Source organism: Perognathus longimembris, chromosome 18 (genome assembly GCF_023159225.1).
Source record: "Perognathus longimembris pacificus isolate PPM17 chromosome 18, ASM2315922v1, whole genome shotgun sequence".
NCBI classification, from domain to species: domain Eukaryota; kingdom Metazoa; phylum Chordata; class Mammalia; order Rodentia; family Heteromyidae; genus Perognathus; species Perognathus longimembris.
The window spans coordinates 38,878,436-38,895,023 of NC_063178.1; the positions used below are offsets into that span (position 1 = coordinate 38,878,436).

Sequence of the window (16,588 nt, forward strand, 5' to 3'; positions counted from 1 at the left end):
TGTTCAGTATCTTTTATTTTTAATTATACATATCCTATGATGTACATCATCTATTATTCTTTATATGTATATATAGATTTATTCTGTCCCACGTTGCATATGGTATATTATGTATTTATGTGCATCTTACTTTCATATATATTTATATGTGATATCTCTTATTTGTACGTCATTTCATATCTATTACATATATTACCATATGTAATAAATTCGTATGTCTTTTTATACCTATTACGTATGTATTATCACACATAGTATATAAGAATTATAAATCATTGATAATTTATATAAAATTCATGATTATTACAATTATTTATAATTTGCATGTAATTTATAATTCTTTTTTTATGATTTTAATGTAATTTACATTACCCTATTATTGTTAGTGTATAATATTTCCCCTTTCTTTTTGTTTCCTCTTTTCTCCATGAATTGGTCATCAAACCCTGATGGTGTCCATTTCCCACCATTTGCATTGATCTATTGATTGGATTCAGATATCGATACCCATGGACAGGAGGATTTTCTATCTCCCTCTTCATTGGAATTCATATTACAATTATTGATGAAAAGCGAGATGATTGGGATTTTAATCACCACACCGGATGATGGATGGAAATTAACATTTATTTTCTTTTTTAATTTAAGTTTTGTCCCTCAGGAAATATTGGAAAAATATGGTTGGGTAAAAACGTAAAGTCCACGTGTCCATAAGAATCAATCACTATAAATAAATGAAATAAACAAATGATGCAATCTTCAGATCTGGCCCTATAGCAACCTCAAAGCTGAAGGAGCAGGAAGCACACACTGTAAGTCTGTGGCCTTGTGGAGTTATGCTTCTTTTCTCTGTGTTAGAAGCAGAATTCAGGCTTCCTAGACCCTAGTATTCCAACCCTACTCCAGAGTTTGGAAAGAAAAAGCAGAGTCAACCAATAATAACTAAAAGGAAATACAAACATGAAGCAAAAAGAAACAACTGATTTCATCCTAATTTTTTTATTTTGGAATTTCTCCAAAAGAGAATACTGAAAAGCTAACCAGGGATGGAGGTGCCGCCATTTTTGCTGCCTGGACGCAGAGCGAGAGGCAGAGAGAGTGGGAGACGCAATCCGCTTCCAGATCCTTCCCGCAGACCCTGCCAGAGCCGCTGCCGCTATGGATGATCGGGAAGCTCTGGTGTACCAGGCGAAGCTGGCTGAGAGCAGGCTGAGCGATACAACGAAATGGTGGAATTAATGAAGAAAGTAGCAGGAATGGATGTGGAGCTGACAGTTGAAGAAAGAAATCTCCTATCTGTTGCATATAAAAATGTGATTGGAGCTAGAGGAGCCTCCTGGAGAATAATTAGCAGCATCGAACAGAAAAAAGAAAACAAGGGAGGAGAAAACAAACTAAAAATGATTCAGGAATGTCGGCAAATGGTTGAGACTGAACTAAAGTTAATCTGTTGTGACATTCTGGATGTACTGGACAAACACCTCATTCCAGCAGCTAACACTGGCGAGTCCAATGTTTTCTATTATAAAATGAAAGGGGACTACCACAGGTATCTGGCTGAATTTGCCACAGGAAATGACAGTAAGAAGGCTGAGGAAAACAGCCTAGTGGCTTATAAAGCTGCTAGTGATATTGCAATGAGAGAACTTCCACTAACGCATCCAATTCGTTTAGGTCTTGCTCTCAACTTTTCCTTATTCTATTATGAAATTCTTAATTCTCCTAACAGGGCCTGCAGGTTGGCAAAAGCAGCTTTTGATGATGCAATTGCAGATCTGGATACTCTGAGTGAAGAAAGCTAGAAAGACTCTACACTTATCATGCAGTTGTTACGTGATAATCTGACACTATGGACTTCAGACATGCAGGGGGATGGTGGAGAGCAGAATAAGGAAGCGCTGCAGGATGTGGAAGATGAAAATCAGTGAGACAGAAAAGCCAACAAGAGAAACCATCTCTGACTACCCCAGTCCTCCCCACCCCTTCCCTTGTGAAGTCCCTATTGTTACTGAGAACCACAAAATCTGACTTTCACATTTGGTCTCAGAATTTAGGTTCCTGCCCTGTTTTGTTTTTTTTTTTAAACAGTTTTCAAAAGTTCTTAAAGGCAAGAGTGAATTTCTGTGGATTTTACTGGTCCCAGCTTTTAGGTTCTTTAAGACACTAACAGGACTGTGTAGAGGCTTTTTCAGCATTACTGTATTGTCTCCATGCCAGAAGTGGCAAGATCATTAGAAAGGGAAATTACATTTGAAAGGCATTAGACTCCTAGGTGATGCATCTTAAAAAAGAGATTGATCACACTAAAGAGCCATATGTGAATCATTTTTCCTTTTTCTAATTGTTTAAATCAAATTTTATACCCATGTTTAAATTTAATTGGGTGTTAACTTGAAGTGGTTAAAGATTGTTTGGGGTGGGGAGTTTGTTGCAATGGTTTTGCTGTAAAAAGTGTTTCAAACTCTGCTGAAGTGTTGGCTGAAAAGTGAGTGCTGGTAACAGTTCACCAATCCATGGCTGCTCATTCTTGCCTACTTTTTCTCTCTCTCCGAAGCAGGTTAGCATTGAAGGTGATATGGAGAAGCCTGCATGTGTGTTCAGTTCTTTGTTTCTTCTCCTTCCCTCTCCCCTGCCCTTCCTTCTTGCTTCCTCCTCCCCTCCCTTCTTCTCTCCCTCTCCTTCGCTCGCCCAACCTCTTTTGTTCAGTATGTGTAACTTGAAGCTAATTTGTACTACTGGATATCTGACTGGAGCCACAGATACAGAATCTATATTGTTCTTACTGAAACACAGCATGGAATTAACATTAAACTTAAATAAAACAAACCAAAATGAAAAATGCCAAAAAAAAAAAAAAGCCAACCATATGGACGGATAGGTCGTCTGTTTAGATTCATCCTTTATTTGAAACATTGAAAAAGAATAGAAAATATCAGCATTTCCAATTCCAGGATCTATTCACCATATATTTTTGACATTCAGAGTTCTCTATTTCACACACACACACACACACACACACACACACACACACACACACACACACACCTTAATTTCTTAGAACCCAGATTTATTTTTAGGCTAGAGATTTGGCATTCCAAATCAGGGCTCCCTGCTCCTGAGCAGACATTCTAAAAAAGCCTTACTGCCAGATATTAAAAGGCCACTGTATAATTTATTAGAGGAACTTTCAAAAAGCTCTGATAACTTTTTAACCACAAGGGGGAAGCAAAATTACAAGCATCCTAATAAGCTCCAACCCTGCACTGGGCACTTGTGAATGTGTAGGAGCTACACAGTCTTAGCTCCTCAATTCTTCTGCATCCTCCTTTGCAGCATGCCATGAAGGAGTATTCAAATTCCCTGACATTCCGTCTTGTCTCTCCCCTTCAAATGTGTGATTCCATTTCCCTAAAAAATGAGAGAGACAGAGCTAATAAAAACTCAAAACAGCAAAGTATTAGCTAACAGGATCCAGAAACTGATCAAGAAAATCATACATCACGATCAAGTAGGCTTCATCCCACAGACCCATGGATGGTTCAACATCCGCAAATCAATAAACGTAATTCACCACAACAGAGCTAAGACCAAGAACCACATCATCATCTCAGCCGATGCCCAAAAAGCCCTTGACAAAATACAACACCCAAACATATTAAAAGCCCTGGAAAGAACAGGAATAGAGGGAACATTCTTTAAAGCAATAAAAGCCATATATATCAGACCAACTGCTAATATCATATCAAATAGGGAGAAACTAAAACCATTTCCCCTGAACTCAGGAACAAGACAATGATGCCCACTCTCCCTGCTTCTATTCAATATACTTCTGGAATCCCTAGCTATAGCAATAAATCAAGAGGAGGACACCAAAGGGATCCACATGGACAAAGAAGAAATCAAACTATCCCTATTCACATATGACATGATCTTATATCTGAAGGACCAAAAAAAAATCAGTCCCCAAATTCCTACACCTAATAAACCATCCTGGCAAAGTAGTAGGATACAAAATCAACCCACAAAGATCAGCAGCTTTTGTGTACACCAGCAATGCACAAGCAGAAAAGGAAATTATGGAAATAATAGCATTTACAATAGATAAAAAGAATAAGTTACCTAGGGATTAACGTAACTAAAGACATGAATGACCTATTTAATGAGAACTAAAAAATCTAGAAAGGGAAATCAAAGAGGACACAAAGAGATAGAAAGAGCTCCCATGATCATGAGTAGGCAGAATCAATATAGTGAAAATGGCCATATTGCCCAAAATGATATACAAATTCAATGCAATAATCATCAATATCCCAGCTACGTTCTTCACTAGAATAGAGAAATCAACCCATAAATGCATATGGAACAGCAAAAGACATAGAATAGCCAAAACATTTCTAGGCAAAAGAAGCAGTGCAGGAGGTATCACAATACCAGATTTCAAGCTCTATTATAGAGCCAGCATAACAAAAACAGCCTGGTATTAGTATAAAAACAGACCTGAAGACCAATTGAATAGAATAGAATACCCAGAAATAAAGCCACATTCTTACAATGAGCTGATATTAGACAAAGGAGTTAAAGACATTCAATGGGAAAAACATAGCCTCTTCAACTCCTGGTGCTGGGAAAACTATGCAGCCACATGTAGAAAACTCAAAGTAGACCCTAGCCTATCACCATGCACCAAGATCAACTCAAAATGGATCAAGGACCTCAACATCAGACCAGAATCTCTGAAACTACTGAAGGACAGAGTAGGAAAGATGCCAGAACTTATAGGCACAGGACGGATCTTCCTGAATATAGTCCCAGGGGCATAACAGATAGGGGAGAGCTTCAACAAATGGGACTACAACAAAAACAGTTTCTGCACAGCTAAAGACATAGCCACCAAACTAGAAAGGCAGCCAGACGTATGGGAAAACACCTTCACCAACACAGCAACAGAAAAAGGCCTAATATCCGTCATCTACAGAGAACTCAAAAAACTAATCCCCTCCAAGCCCAGCAAACTAATTATTAAATGGGAAAAGGAGCTAAAGAGAGACGTCACAGGAGAAGAGATAAAAATGGCAAAGAAACATATGAGCAAATGTTCAACATCCCTGGCAATGAAGGAAATGCAAATAAAAACAGCCACCACACTCCTCCACCACCACCACACTCCAGTTAGAATGGCCTATACTCTGAACTCAGGCAACAACAAATGCTGGAGGAGATTCAGGGAAAGAGGAACCCTTCTCCATTGTTGGTGGAAGTGCAAATTAGTACAGCCACTTTGGAGAACAGTATGGAGGTTCCTCAAAAGCTCAAAATAGACCTACCCTATGACCCATCCGTACCACTCCTAGGCATCTATCTTGAACAACAGATCTCAGGATATCAAAAAGACATCTGCATATCCATGTTTATCGCTGCACAAGTCACAATAGCCAAAATATGGAAACAACCCAGATGGCCCTCTACAGATGAATGGATCTAAAAAATGTGGTACCTATACACAATTGAATACTACATAGTGATTAGAAATGATAAAATATTGGTATTCGCAGGGAAATGCTTAGAACTTGAACAAATAATGTTGACTGAGACAAGCCTAGAACACAGAGAACAAAGGGGCATGGTCTCCTTGAAATATGACTGTTAAGGTGGGGGTGGGAGGACATTAGAGACCAATTCTGTGAAACAATATCTTCTTGTCAAATGGTATTTCCATAGGTTTGGGACAGCGACCTTACATTATGTATCTAAAACCAAACAACTACTAAACAGAAAAAGGTCTAAAATAGGCCTCTCGGTGAATCACAGTAGCTCAACAGCTATGTATATATGATGATATAAGACAAGGATAAGCAAACTATTGTTGACATTATGTTTAAAGTTCTAGGTGAATTTCCTTTGGCGTATGCCACGTGGCTACTGTATATGTTTTTGGTACACTAGGTATTGTATGGGTATTGTATATATCCCTATCTGATCTAGGGAAGGTAAGAAAAACGAGGGTGTAAGATATCACAATAAATGTTCACACTGCCCCATTATGCAACTCTTCCCCTTTTGCACAACAACTTGTCAACAAAATTTAATAAATAATTAAATAAATAAAAAAATTGTAATGAAGGGATTTTTAAATGTTGTTGAGAACCTAAATTCAGTATTAGAGGTATTAAATCCCAGAGTCAAGTTACATAAGAAATCAGGAGTTTTATTGATCTTTTCAATAGCAACAGTCAAGGGCAAAACACACTGGTAGATCTTGAAGGTAAACCTGTGTAATGAGCCCAGAAATTTCAAAGTATTTCAAAACTTATTATTTTGCTGGACTGAAACTTTGCTTCTCTGCCAAGGAATATGTTAAAAAAAATTACCCTCAATTGGGATGGAAGATGTTTGTACTGTATTAAGCTTGCATATAAGATTATATAAGGATATGAAGGTAATTTTCTACGAATGAGATTCAGAAACTTACTTGTACCAATAACCAGAGTTTGTTTATTCCTTGCTACCTCATGCACCACTGCAAAATCCTCTTGTCCATTACAACTGGAATAGGCTTTCATGAGACACTATATATATATATATATATATATATATATATATATATATATGCACAGCAGCTAAATCATTTTTCTTTTATTTTATGATTTTTTAATTTTATCGTGGTATTGATACAGAGAGGGATTACAGTCACCTGCTTCAGGTAATGAATAATGAGTACAATTCTTTTTAACCATGTCTTCTCTTCTGTGATTCTCTCATTATTTTTCCCTCCTGTCCCCACCCACAAGATATAACAGTTCATTTTCCACATAGTATCTAGTAAGTAGCATTGTTGTACTTTATCAACCTTCTTTGAATTTTTTTGTAAACTCAATCCCACCCCCACACAACCAAACAACAATAAAGGAAAAGAAAATGAAAACAGCAACAATGACAACTAAAAATGTCTCTTGTCTCCTTTTCTTGGAGTTCATTGCATAGAGTATTATTTTATATGATCATCCACACATAGCTATTATTCCATTGTTAAACATTCTTATGCAAATATGCCTTTGGCCTCAGTGTGTAATGTCTAGAGTCCTATATAATTACCAGAGAAACCAAACATTCTGTTGTCTTTATCTTGGAGTAACGAGCTCCACCTGTGTGAAAAACGTTTGTGTTTTAAGTCAGAGTTTATGTCATGTGGTTATGTGGCAGGTCAGGCTAACCAAAAAATCTTCAATTGAAGAGCATATTTCAGAAGCATACTGTAATTAAAGCAAGATTCTATAGGAAGCTCTGCTCACATACCCAATATATTGAACAGCTCTTCCTGCAATATCAACCAGAACAAGAGCTCAAATATCAGATGAGGGAATCTTATTTTTATTTTATTTTAAAGGTAATGTACAAAGTAGTTACAGTTAAATATGTAAGGTCATGAGTAAATTTCCTGTCAAATTTGTTACCCCTTCTCTCATTTCTCTTCCACTTTCCCTCCCCCTTAGCCATCCTCCCCAAGTTGTGCAGTTCATCTCCAACATAATGTCTTATTCCTGGGAATGTGGCTTAGGGGTAGAGGGCATGCCTAAGATGCATGAAGCCCTGGGTTTGATTCTTCAATACCACATACACAGGAAAAGCCAGAAGTGGCACATGTGGTAGAGTGCCATTTGTGAACAAAAGAAGCACAGGGACAGTGTGCAGGCCCTGAGTTCAAGTCCCAGATCTGGCAAAAATTGGAATTTTATTTTTATTTATATAACAAAAAAAAGGGATGCATCGAGCCTTGAGTACCTTCATGGAGAGAGGCACCTAAAACATGGGTGATGAGGAGAGAATTGTATGTAAGCTTTACATTGAAATTCAAGTTCCAAGACCAACATCATAAAATGTAGTGATTACTACTATCTTTTGAACATATTTAGATTAAGAAACTGGAAAGAAGGGAACATAGGGGACGATAGAGGATGAAAGTACCTTTGTTTCTTCCTGCCATGTCTGTGTGTGTGAGGGTGTGTGTGTGTGTGTGTGAGTGTGTGCAAGCACTCATGTGCATATGTGTGTGTACACACACATTCTGAAGAAATTCATATGAAATCAACACCTCGTTATTCAAAAAAGCATGGAGGCAAGATGGAAATCCAAATGAAGGATAAATTCGGTCAAGAAAAGTATTTGTTTGCTTGAAATTTCACAATGGAAGCTTATCATGTTAGTTATGTCTTCTAAGGAGAAGAAAAAAGTGAGCTGGAAGAAAATCTAAGTGGACATACACAAACTAAGCAGTAACCTGAAAGTAACAATGAAGATATATTGAAAACGTTTTGCCAAAGTTGGCAACAGTGTTTCAAAAAGCAAATATTAGCATTTGAGAGATTCAAGAGATGTTTATGAAAGCCAAAACATAGAAATGCTTGTTCTTATATGTAATGACAGAATTTAAAGTTCCTAATGTGGACAGTAATGCAAATAAGATATCTAAAGGCAATATATGTATATATACAGCACATATATGTATACATATACATATACATACATCTACAACAAGTTATTCCCACACAAGCACAATCAAGAGAATATATTTCACCAGACCTGTTCTACAAAAAATACTAAAATATTCTGGCCAAAAGGCCACTAACAAACTGGAAAAATATACATGAATGTATAAAACTTACCTATTAGAATGTGTGCATAATGGGGCTGAGAATGTTCTAAGCATGTAAATGTGTTAGCAAACCGAGACACAATAATTATGCAGAAGGAAAATTATTAATATAACTTTGTGTCATAATTACTGTAGAACAATGTAAAATTAGATCTCCCATACTGAAAATGGTGAGAGGAATACTCTGCAGTTGCAATTTGTATTTGGTTTTAATATTTCATTTAAAATATTAAAAGATTTGATTATACATATCTGTACATTTACTCATGGACTGTGTAAGTGTTTTCTCTTTTTCTATCATCCGTATTATTATCCCAGGTTATTGTAATTATCCCAAAATATTTTTCTGAAATCTATTTTAAGGTCCTTAATAATGAGAGCATCTGTAATAGAGAAATGAAAACGCATAATTCAGATATAAAAATACATTAATATTAGGCTCACTTAATAACCACGGAGGTCTCTAAAAGTAGAGAAAGAGTGGAAGAAGTGTATAAATCTCGAGACCAAGGTACATAATGGCAGTAATGAGACGTGATCTGTCAACAATGACTGGGAGTGGAAATGCAGATAGTGCTACCTGTGAGAACTAGAATGGCTGAATGAACAAAATCTCAAATCCCAATGATAGGTTGGTTCCAAGATACTCACTACAACACCAGAGGTCCTCAGTGATCCCAAGAAAGGAGTGGCATAGGCAATTCAGGCCAATAAAAGGCAAAAGAAAACAGGAGATTCTGCAGTATGTCACACAAGTAGACTTCAATCAAAGCAATGAAAAGTGCAAAACTTGTTATGCAATGATAGAAGGTATCAAATCTATAAGAGGAAATAGTAACGCAGAATATATATTTACACACTGTCCAAGCACTGAACTTCATTAGAAGACTTTGAGGTAGTCCTCAGTAGAATACTAGCTGAAGTATTTATGGAGAAATCATTCAGACAAAATCAACAGGCAAGCATCAAACTTAGTTTCCATGCTGACCAAGTGATTTTCACACACACTAACATAACATGTCAACCAACTTATAAGTAAAACTTCTCTCGATAACATACAGAATGTTCTCAGTAGGGATCATGGAATGGGATAGGAAAAAAAAAGCCACAATTTTGAACTGTCGAAAGTAGATAGAGCACATATGCAGTTCACATGTAATAAGGATAGATATTGAGGCAGAAATTATGTATATAACATGGGTATGAATAATTTCTCAACCGTAATTCAATAGTTAAATTATAATTACAGTAAAAAAATTCAATTTAGTTAAATAATTAATGAATGATAAAGTGAATTGCTTTTCATGCCAAATTTCAAGATATGAACTGAACCTAGGAACAAATGAAAATGAAAATATTATCAGAATCCATGGATATAGTAAAGGAAGGCTTAAAAGGATACTGTAACAACCTTTTCTTAACTCAATAGGAAAGATACTGAACTAGAAAACCTACACTATATCTAAAAGACCCAGGAAAACAAACCCCAAATTAGTAGAAAGAATGAAATAATCAGGTTGAAGAAAAAAAAAAAACCGAATCAAAAAACAGCAGCAAGGGCTGGGAATGTGGCTTAGCAGTAGAGTGCTTACCTAGCATGCATGAAGCCCTAGGTTTGATTTCTCAGTATCACATACACAGAAAAAGCCGGAAGTGGCTCTGTGGCTCAAGTGGTAGACTGCTAGTCTTGAGCAAAAGAAGCTCAGGGACAGTGTCCAGGCTCTGAGTTCAAGACCCAGAACTGGTAAAAAAAATATATAAAAATTCACTAGCAATAATCAATAAAATAAAGAGGAAATTCTACAAAAACAAAAGCTCAGGGACATTTCCCAAGCCCCAGGTTCCCAAGACAAGCACGATAGAAAGAAATATAAGCAAACGTAGATGTGACATATAGCAGGAAAAAGATTAATTCATATCCGGTCCATATTGGCTCTTGATGGTGGATAGCAACCTCAGGCTACAATTATCACACCAGCACTTGAAAAAATATTACAAATGATACAGGCAATGACATGTTCTGAGGCAAGAGGACTCAAATAGACTTGTAGAATTTCTTGAAATTCCTCATAGCCATTTTTCTTTTCCATCCTCCTTTTTCTCCCTTATCTTGTACAGTCATTTATTAGTGATGCTCTCTAGTGCAGATCAAATGGCAAGGACACGAATGTGCATAAGAGTAGATCTTGATTTGTGAAGATGAAATTGTTCCATAGGGATCATTCATACTGCGTGCCAACACCTGGATTTGGGGGTATATGTCTGGCACGAAATAATGATAGAATGCCTAGTTTGAAACAGTAACTACATGCCTACACAAAGAGAGAGAGGAACGACAGACAGCCCGACAGAGAAAGAGAGATGGAATGTGTGTGAGCATGTGCACCTGTGTTTTATGGTTTGAAATCAAGAGTCTGAATTCATTGTCCTCAAGCTATTTTTGCTGAAGGTTAGCACTCTGTCACATGATACACAGCTACTGTTCCAAATTTTGAGTGATTAATTGGTGATAAAATTCTCATGTATTTTCATGCCTGGGCTGGCTTCACACCTTAATCTTCAGCTATCAGCTTCCTGAGTACTTAGATTTACAGCCATAAACCACTAGAGGAAATTAGTCAAAAACAGTTACAGGGTAAAATAATTAAACTGAGCTCTTTCCAGTGCACTAGGGATGGGAGGTCAGGTTAGAGAACACAGACAGCATTCGTGTGTGCATCTAGAGTTCCCTCAGCTGTTGCCCATCCTGAAAACGAAACAGGAAATGGAAATACAACGTGTTACTTACAGCGTGTTTTCTTTGTAGTTGGAAGCATCGCTGTTACTGTGATCTGTTCCCAAGGTGTAGAGAGGGAAAAACCCAGAAATCATCATATGGCCATCCATGAGAGCTCGCTGATTCATCTTGGAAAAGCAGCAAGTGGCGGCCAAGGACCTGACAAGGAGGAGAAGGTGGAGAAGAAGGAACGTGAAAATGAAAGGGCACATCCATGAATCATCTGCCAACCTGAAATTCTCTCTGGAAGTGAGGCCCACAGTGTCTGGTATGTATATTCGTATATTTGTATAGGTGTACATGCACTTTTTATTGACAGAGATATACAATGTTGTCCATCTTTCATTGTAGTATCTTGTGAATCCCCAGAAACAATGTGTAAAGTAATTTCCTGGGGCTCTACATCTGAGGCCTTGCATCCAAGAAAAAATAGTTTTTGAAAAACATGCTTGCCATTCTAGTCCTTCATCGCAGGTGCTATGATTTCCTCTAAGGTCACAGATAGTGAGGCTTGGGATGAAGTTAATTTTTGATATATTTGATTCTACATCTGTGCCCAGAAACTTTTTGCATGAAAGCTATTTGGGATGAGGCAACTAGATTGCATCAGATGGTGCTTGGCAATGGCCAGAATAGAATCTGTGCCAATGAGATATCAACCACAGTTATTAGTACATTATATCCACAGGGTCAGTTCACACACCCAATGTCTATTACAGCCATCAGATATTACTAATTGATTCAAGCAGGTTTCAATAAGAATTCTATGTGCACAAATGCACCCTGTTACTATTGCCCAAGGAAGCAACAACGCTGCCATTTCTCTTCAAAAAGTCAAGGCCAATGCCAAAATTGAGTTGACCATTTCTATCCTGAACTTTTACCATCCAACAGGTCATATTTACTAAACTTTCTAACATAGAAAAGGTTACTTTCCTGATACACTTCTCTGAGAACATAGAGCAATTGATGAAATTCTTCTTAATTCTATGTTTTCCTCTTGTCAAAATATATTAGACCCAAATTCTATGGAGAGACTTTAATCACCCTGGGAAGACAGGTATATCAGGCAGTGAACAAACTCAGTGCATACCTGCAATGTTGAATGTACATTATGCCCATAACCATGCTGTGGCTTTCACAAAAACACGAAGGACTTAACAGTACAAGAAATTTTAAAATGAAGGATGTAAAAAAACAAACACCTTTCTAATGAGATTGATACTGGTATATTATAACTGAATATTCATTGCGTTATACAGGATTTTATCACTGAATTTAAAAATTCTGGGTAGCATATGTAGAGGTCCTATTGAGACATGTACATGTATGCATGCAATGGGCCTCAGCCTCACAAGGTAATGGCTGTAATTAATACCATAAATATTTTATAGTTTCTTGTGTAATATACATACAGATTCCCATAATGGATAAATTAAATTCCCATGATTTGTGTGTAAGTATGCTCTTTCTCTTCATTCTTGGCAGCATTTGTTACTAGATAGTAAGCTAGATATTGTCACTGGAGTGAGATAAGATGTTTAGTATATTTTTGTATACTTTTGTGAGCCATGTATACTTCTGGTTATGAGAAATGTCTTTAAGTTTATTTTCCAATTAGTCAGTTGTCCACTTTATCCCATAGGAATTTAGGTTTCTGTGCTTCCAGCATTTTCTGGTTATTAATCCCTTACCATGTATTTAATATGCAAAATCTGTAGGCCATATATTGTATGTTTGCTCTTTACTTCTTATGCCAAAGGTTTTAATTTGATATAATCCCCTTTGCCAATTCTTGCTTTTATTTGCTGCCTGTACAAAAATTTTTTGTTGTTGTTCTTTGTGCTGTAGTCCTTTATCTTAAGCTTTAGCTCTTTAATATTTTGGGGCTTGAAAAACAATGTAAAAGAAAACCCCAAGGTCATTTGCAGCTTAAGCCTTCCTGGACATAGTATTTAGTAGAAGATGGGTGCAAGTATGATCACAGAGAATGAAACTCTGTGAGTGGAGCCATTCAATGAGCACATTCCTTGGGAACCTGTGTCCTCATGTGGGACCTTTGCAGCCAGAAGGATCGTAGCTCACTCATAAACAAGAAGAGCCTCTGCAGCCAGCCATTGCTTCCAGGACTTCAGTGGATGAATAGACCAAGAAAATGTAGCATATGTATGCAATGGAATTCTACACTTCCATCACAAAGAAAGATATTGTACCTTTTGGGAGGAAATGGGAGGACTTGGAAAAATAGATATTAAGCAAATAAGCCAGACCCAAGTAAATCCCAGGTTGCATGACTTCCCTCATTTGTTGTAACTACAATATGCCTGTAAATTTACAATTAAATATACTGGATGGTAAAAGTCAAAAAAATACATTTCAACATGATAAACAATACAGGATTCTAGATAAGAGGACCACAAAGGCGCAATTACTATGTGCCTGAAATAAAGAAGTCTTATTCATGAAGAGAGTACCAGATTCTTTCTGGAAGGAACAGCCTTAACATAGATATAGACAGAGCAAGGATTCTGAAAGGAGGGACTCTAGCCACAGAGGATTATCTGGAAAGGAGCTGGTTGTCCTTACACATTACATCAAATAAGCATGTGATGGTATTGCTCCAGGCACTGAGCATAGACACATGCACACACACATACACACACCCAAACTAGGCTAGGGCTCTCTCTCCATATGTATATATATATAGAGAGAGAGATTAGTTGTGACAAAACAAAAACACAACACACATATGTATACATATATATAGAGAGAAAGAGAATATATGTATGTGTATATATACACACATGCATAGGGGTATATATATTTATATATGGTTGGTGAAAATAGACAGCCATGTAGTTCAGGCAGAAAATAGTTTATTTGGGAAGGCCAAACTTCTGAGCTCTACTCTAGAGTAGGGCCTAGCACATAGCTGCTTGACTACTTATGGAGTGAGATTCCATAAGGGAAGGAAATGAAGCATGACTGAAGTGAATGAGGGAGTGACCTCAGAGGAGCAGGAATTGATCTCAGAGCCTAGATGACCTCCACTGTCATGCAGGTGGGTGGTGACCTGTTGCCTTGGATACAGGTACTGGTGGAAGACCACGTGCATTCTTGAATGCAGAGGGAACGAAGGGGAGGGGGGGGGTCTATATCTGGTTATAGATGGAGAGAAAACAAACAAAAGGGCCAATATTCTTTGGTGGACCTAACCTGTTAGCATATACATATATATATACATATACATATACATACACACATATATATGTGTGTGTACATATGTATGCACACATATACACGTGAATACATACAAGTATATGTATGTACAAAATACATATATACATCTATATACTATATATACTATAGCTGTATAGGTAGACTGTTAGGGAAGGACACACACACACACACACACACACACACAGAACCAAATAGAAATAATCCTGTCCTCTGATAATATTCTACGAGGCCAGTGTGCCATGGACCTCTCTACATTTCTAACTCAATTCAGCTTTTGGCCTAGCGATTTAAAAGTTATTTGAAGTGATTTTCTTCCAATCAGTTCCTTGATTTTTTTCTAGAGACAGGGAGAATGAGGAGGAAAACAGCTAATTATCTTCCTTTGAAATTGTACTCATGTTCTGAGGAGCCAGGTACAGTTACTTCCTTTTGTAAGCTAAAGAAGACTCACTGCTTTCCATCCTCACTGGGTCTACTTTGAAATGTTTGAACTCGTTGTCATTTTCCTTTGTGATCTCTTCCAGATTGTGTTCTTCCCTGGATGCGAGGCTCCGCATTGTATCCTCTATTCTAATGGGAGAATCAGCTATTTCCAAATAGAGGGCTGAAAAGGATAGTCTGGTTTTCCCCCCTATATATTGTTTACCATAATGCTTTGTGATTTATCCTCAACATATTTCTTTAAAGCATCTGAGTAGATGTTACCATGTGATGTGGGGCTATATATGGTAAATCAAAAGAGGTCCTTTAGAAGAAGCAAGTGTAAATCAGATGTTGTGATCTAAGAGACCCATAAAATGATAAGATTGAGGTGACCTAGTAGCAAAATAATCATGAGACTTCAAGACTGTCAAGAACAGAATGGAATTAGATTTCGTGCTTTTACATTGAACAAATAACATTTTTCATTTTACACAAGGACATGGTAATATGTGTACATGAGATTTGGGATACTGTGTAAAGTCTCCACTAGAGCAGTATTCACAAACCAATATCATCAAAATCTCTGCATTTCCTTAATTTATTCCAATTCACCAACATAAATAATGCAATTTATTTTGAAATGAATAAAAACAAAATTCCCCCCAAAAGTTGAATAAACTCTATATAAAACTCCCCCATCTCTGAGTCATTAATTGCTTAGGAAATAAAAATAAAACAAGAATATTCTATTCATTGATTAAAGAAATAATGTATTTATACAAAGTTTGAAAAGCTTTGCTCAAACTCATACAATACTGGCAGCTTACGAAGACTTAAAATTTAACAAAATAAAACCTGTGCTATTGAAAATGCAGACTTTGGACAGCTCTCTGTCACCTAGCAAAAAGAGTGTGATATTCTACTGGAACTAAATTAAAAGCTATGGCTGATCTATCATATTTAGCAACACTTTGAGGCAGCACATAATCTTCTGGGGCATGGATAAAAACAGGAAGAAATAGCCAGGCACCAGTGACTCATGCCTCCAATCCTATCTTTTCTCAGGAGACTGAGATCTGAGGATTTTGGTTCAAAGCCAGAATGGTCATAATAGTCTGTGAGACTCTTATCTCATCAATCACCAAGAAGTCTGAAGTGGATGTGTGGCTCAAGTAGTAGAGTACTAGCCATGAGCAAATTATTAAAAAAAGAAAGCTCAGGGACATTAAACAGGTCCTGAAGTCAAGTTGCAAGATTGACACTAAAACATTAAAGGATGAGCCCAATACATTTTGTCTCTAGGCATTCCAACAGAGTGAGCAATGGAACATAGTCTTAGGAGAGGAACAAAAAGGAACAATAGCTATGTGCATCCTATCATAGAAATTGCTATTTACTGTAACGAATTCAAGAAAAGGGAAACAATGGTTTGTTTTTCATGGTTGTTATATTTGTTTTCATTCCCTTTGGTCTTGTTCATTCATTTATTGTATTTAGGA

The 16,588-nt window shown here is 37.0% G+C and overlaps 1 pseudogene across 1 annotated transcript; it reads left to right on the forward strand.

Annotated features, from left to right (window-relative positions):
* Positions 1–1,158: 1,158 nt before the first annotated feature.
* On the forward strand, positions 1,159–2,230 carry LOC125367299 (annotated as a pseudogene). The gene has a single exon (XR_007214043.1). The product of XR_007214043.1 is annotated as a 14-3-3 protein epsilon-like (transcript).
* Positions 2,231–16,588: the final 14,358 nt, after the last annotated feature.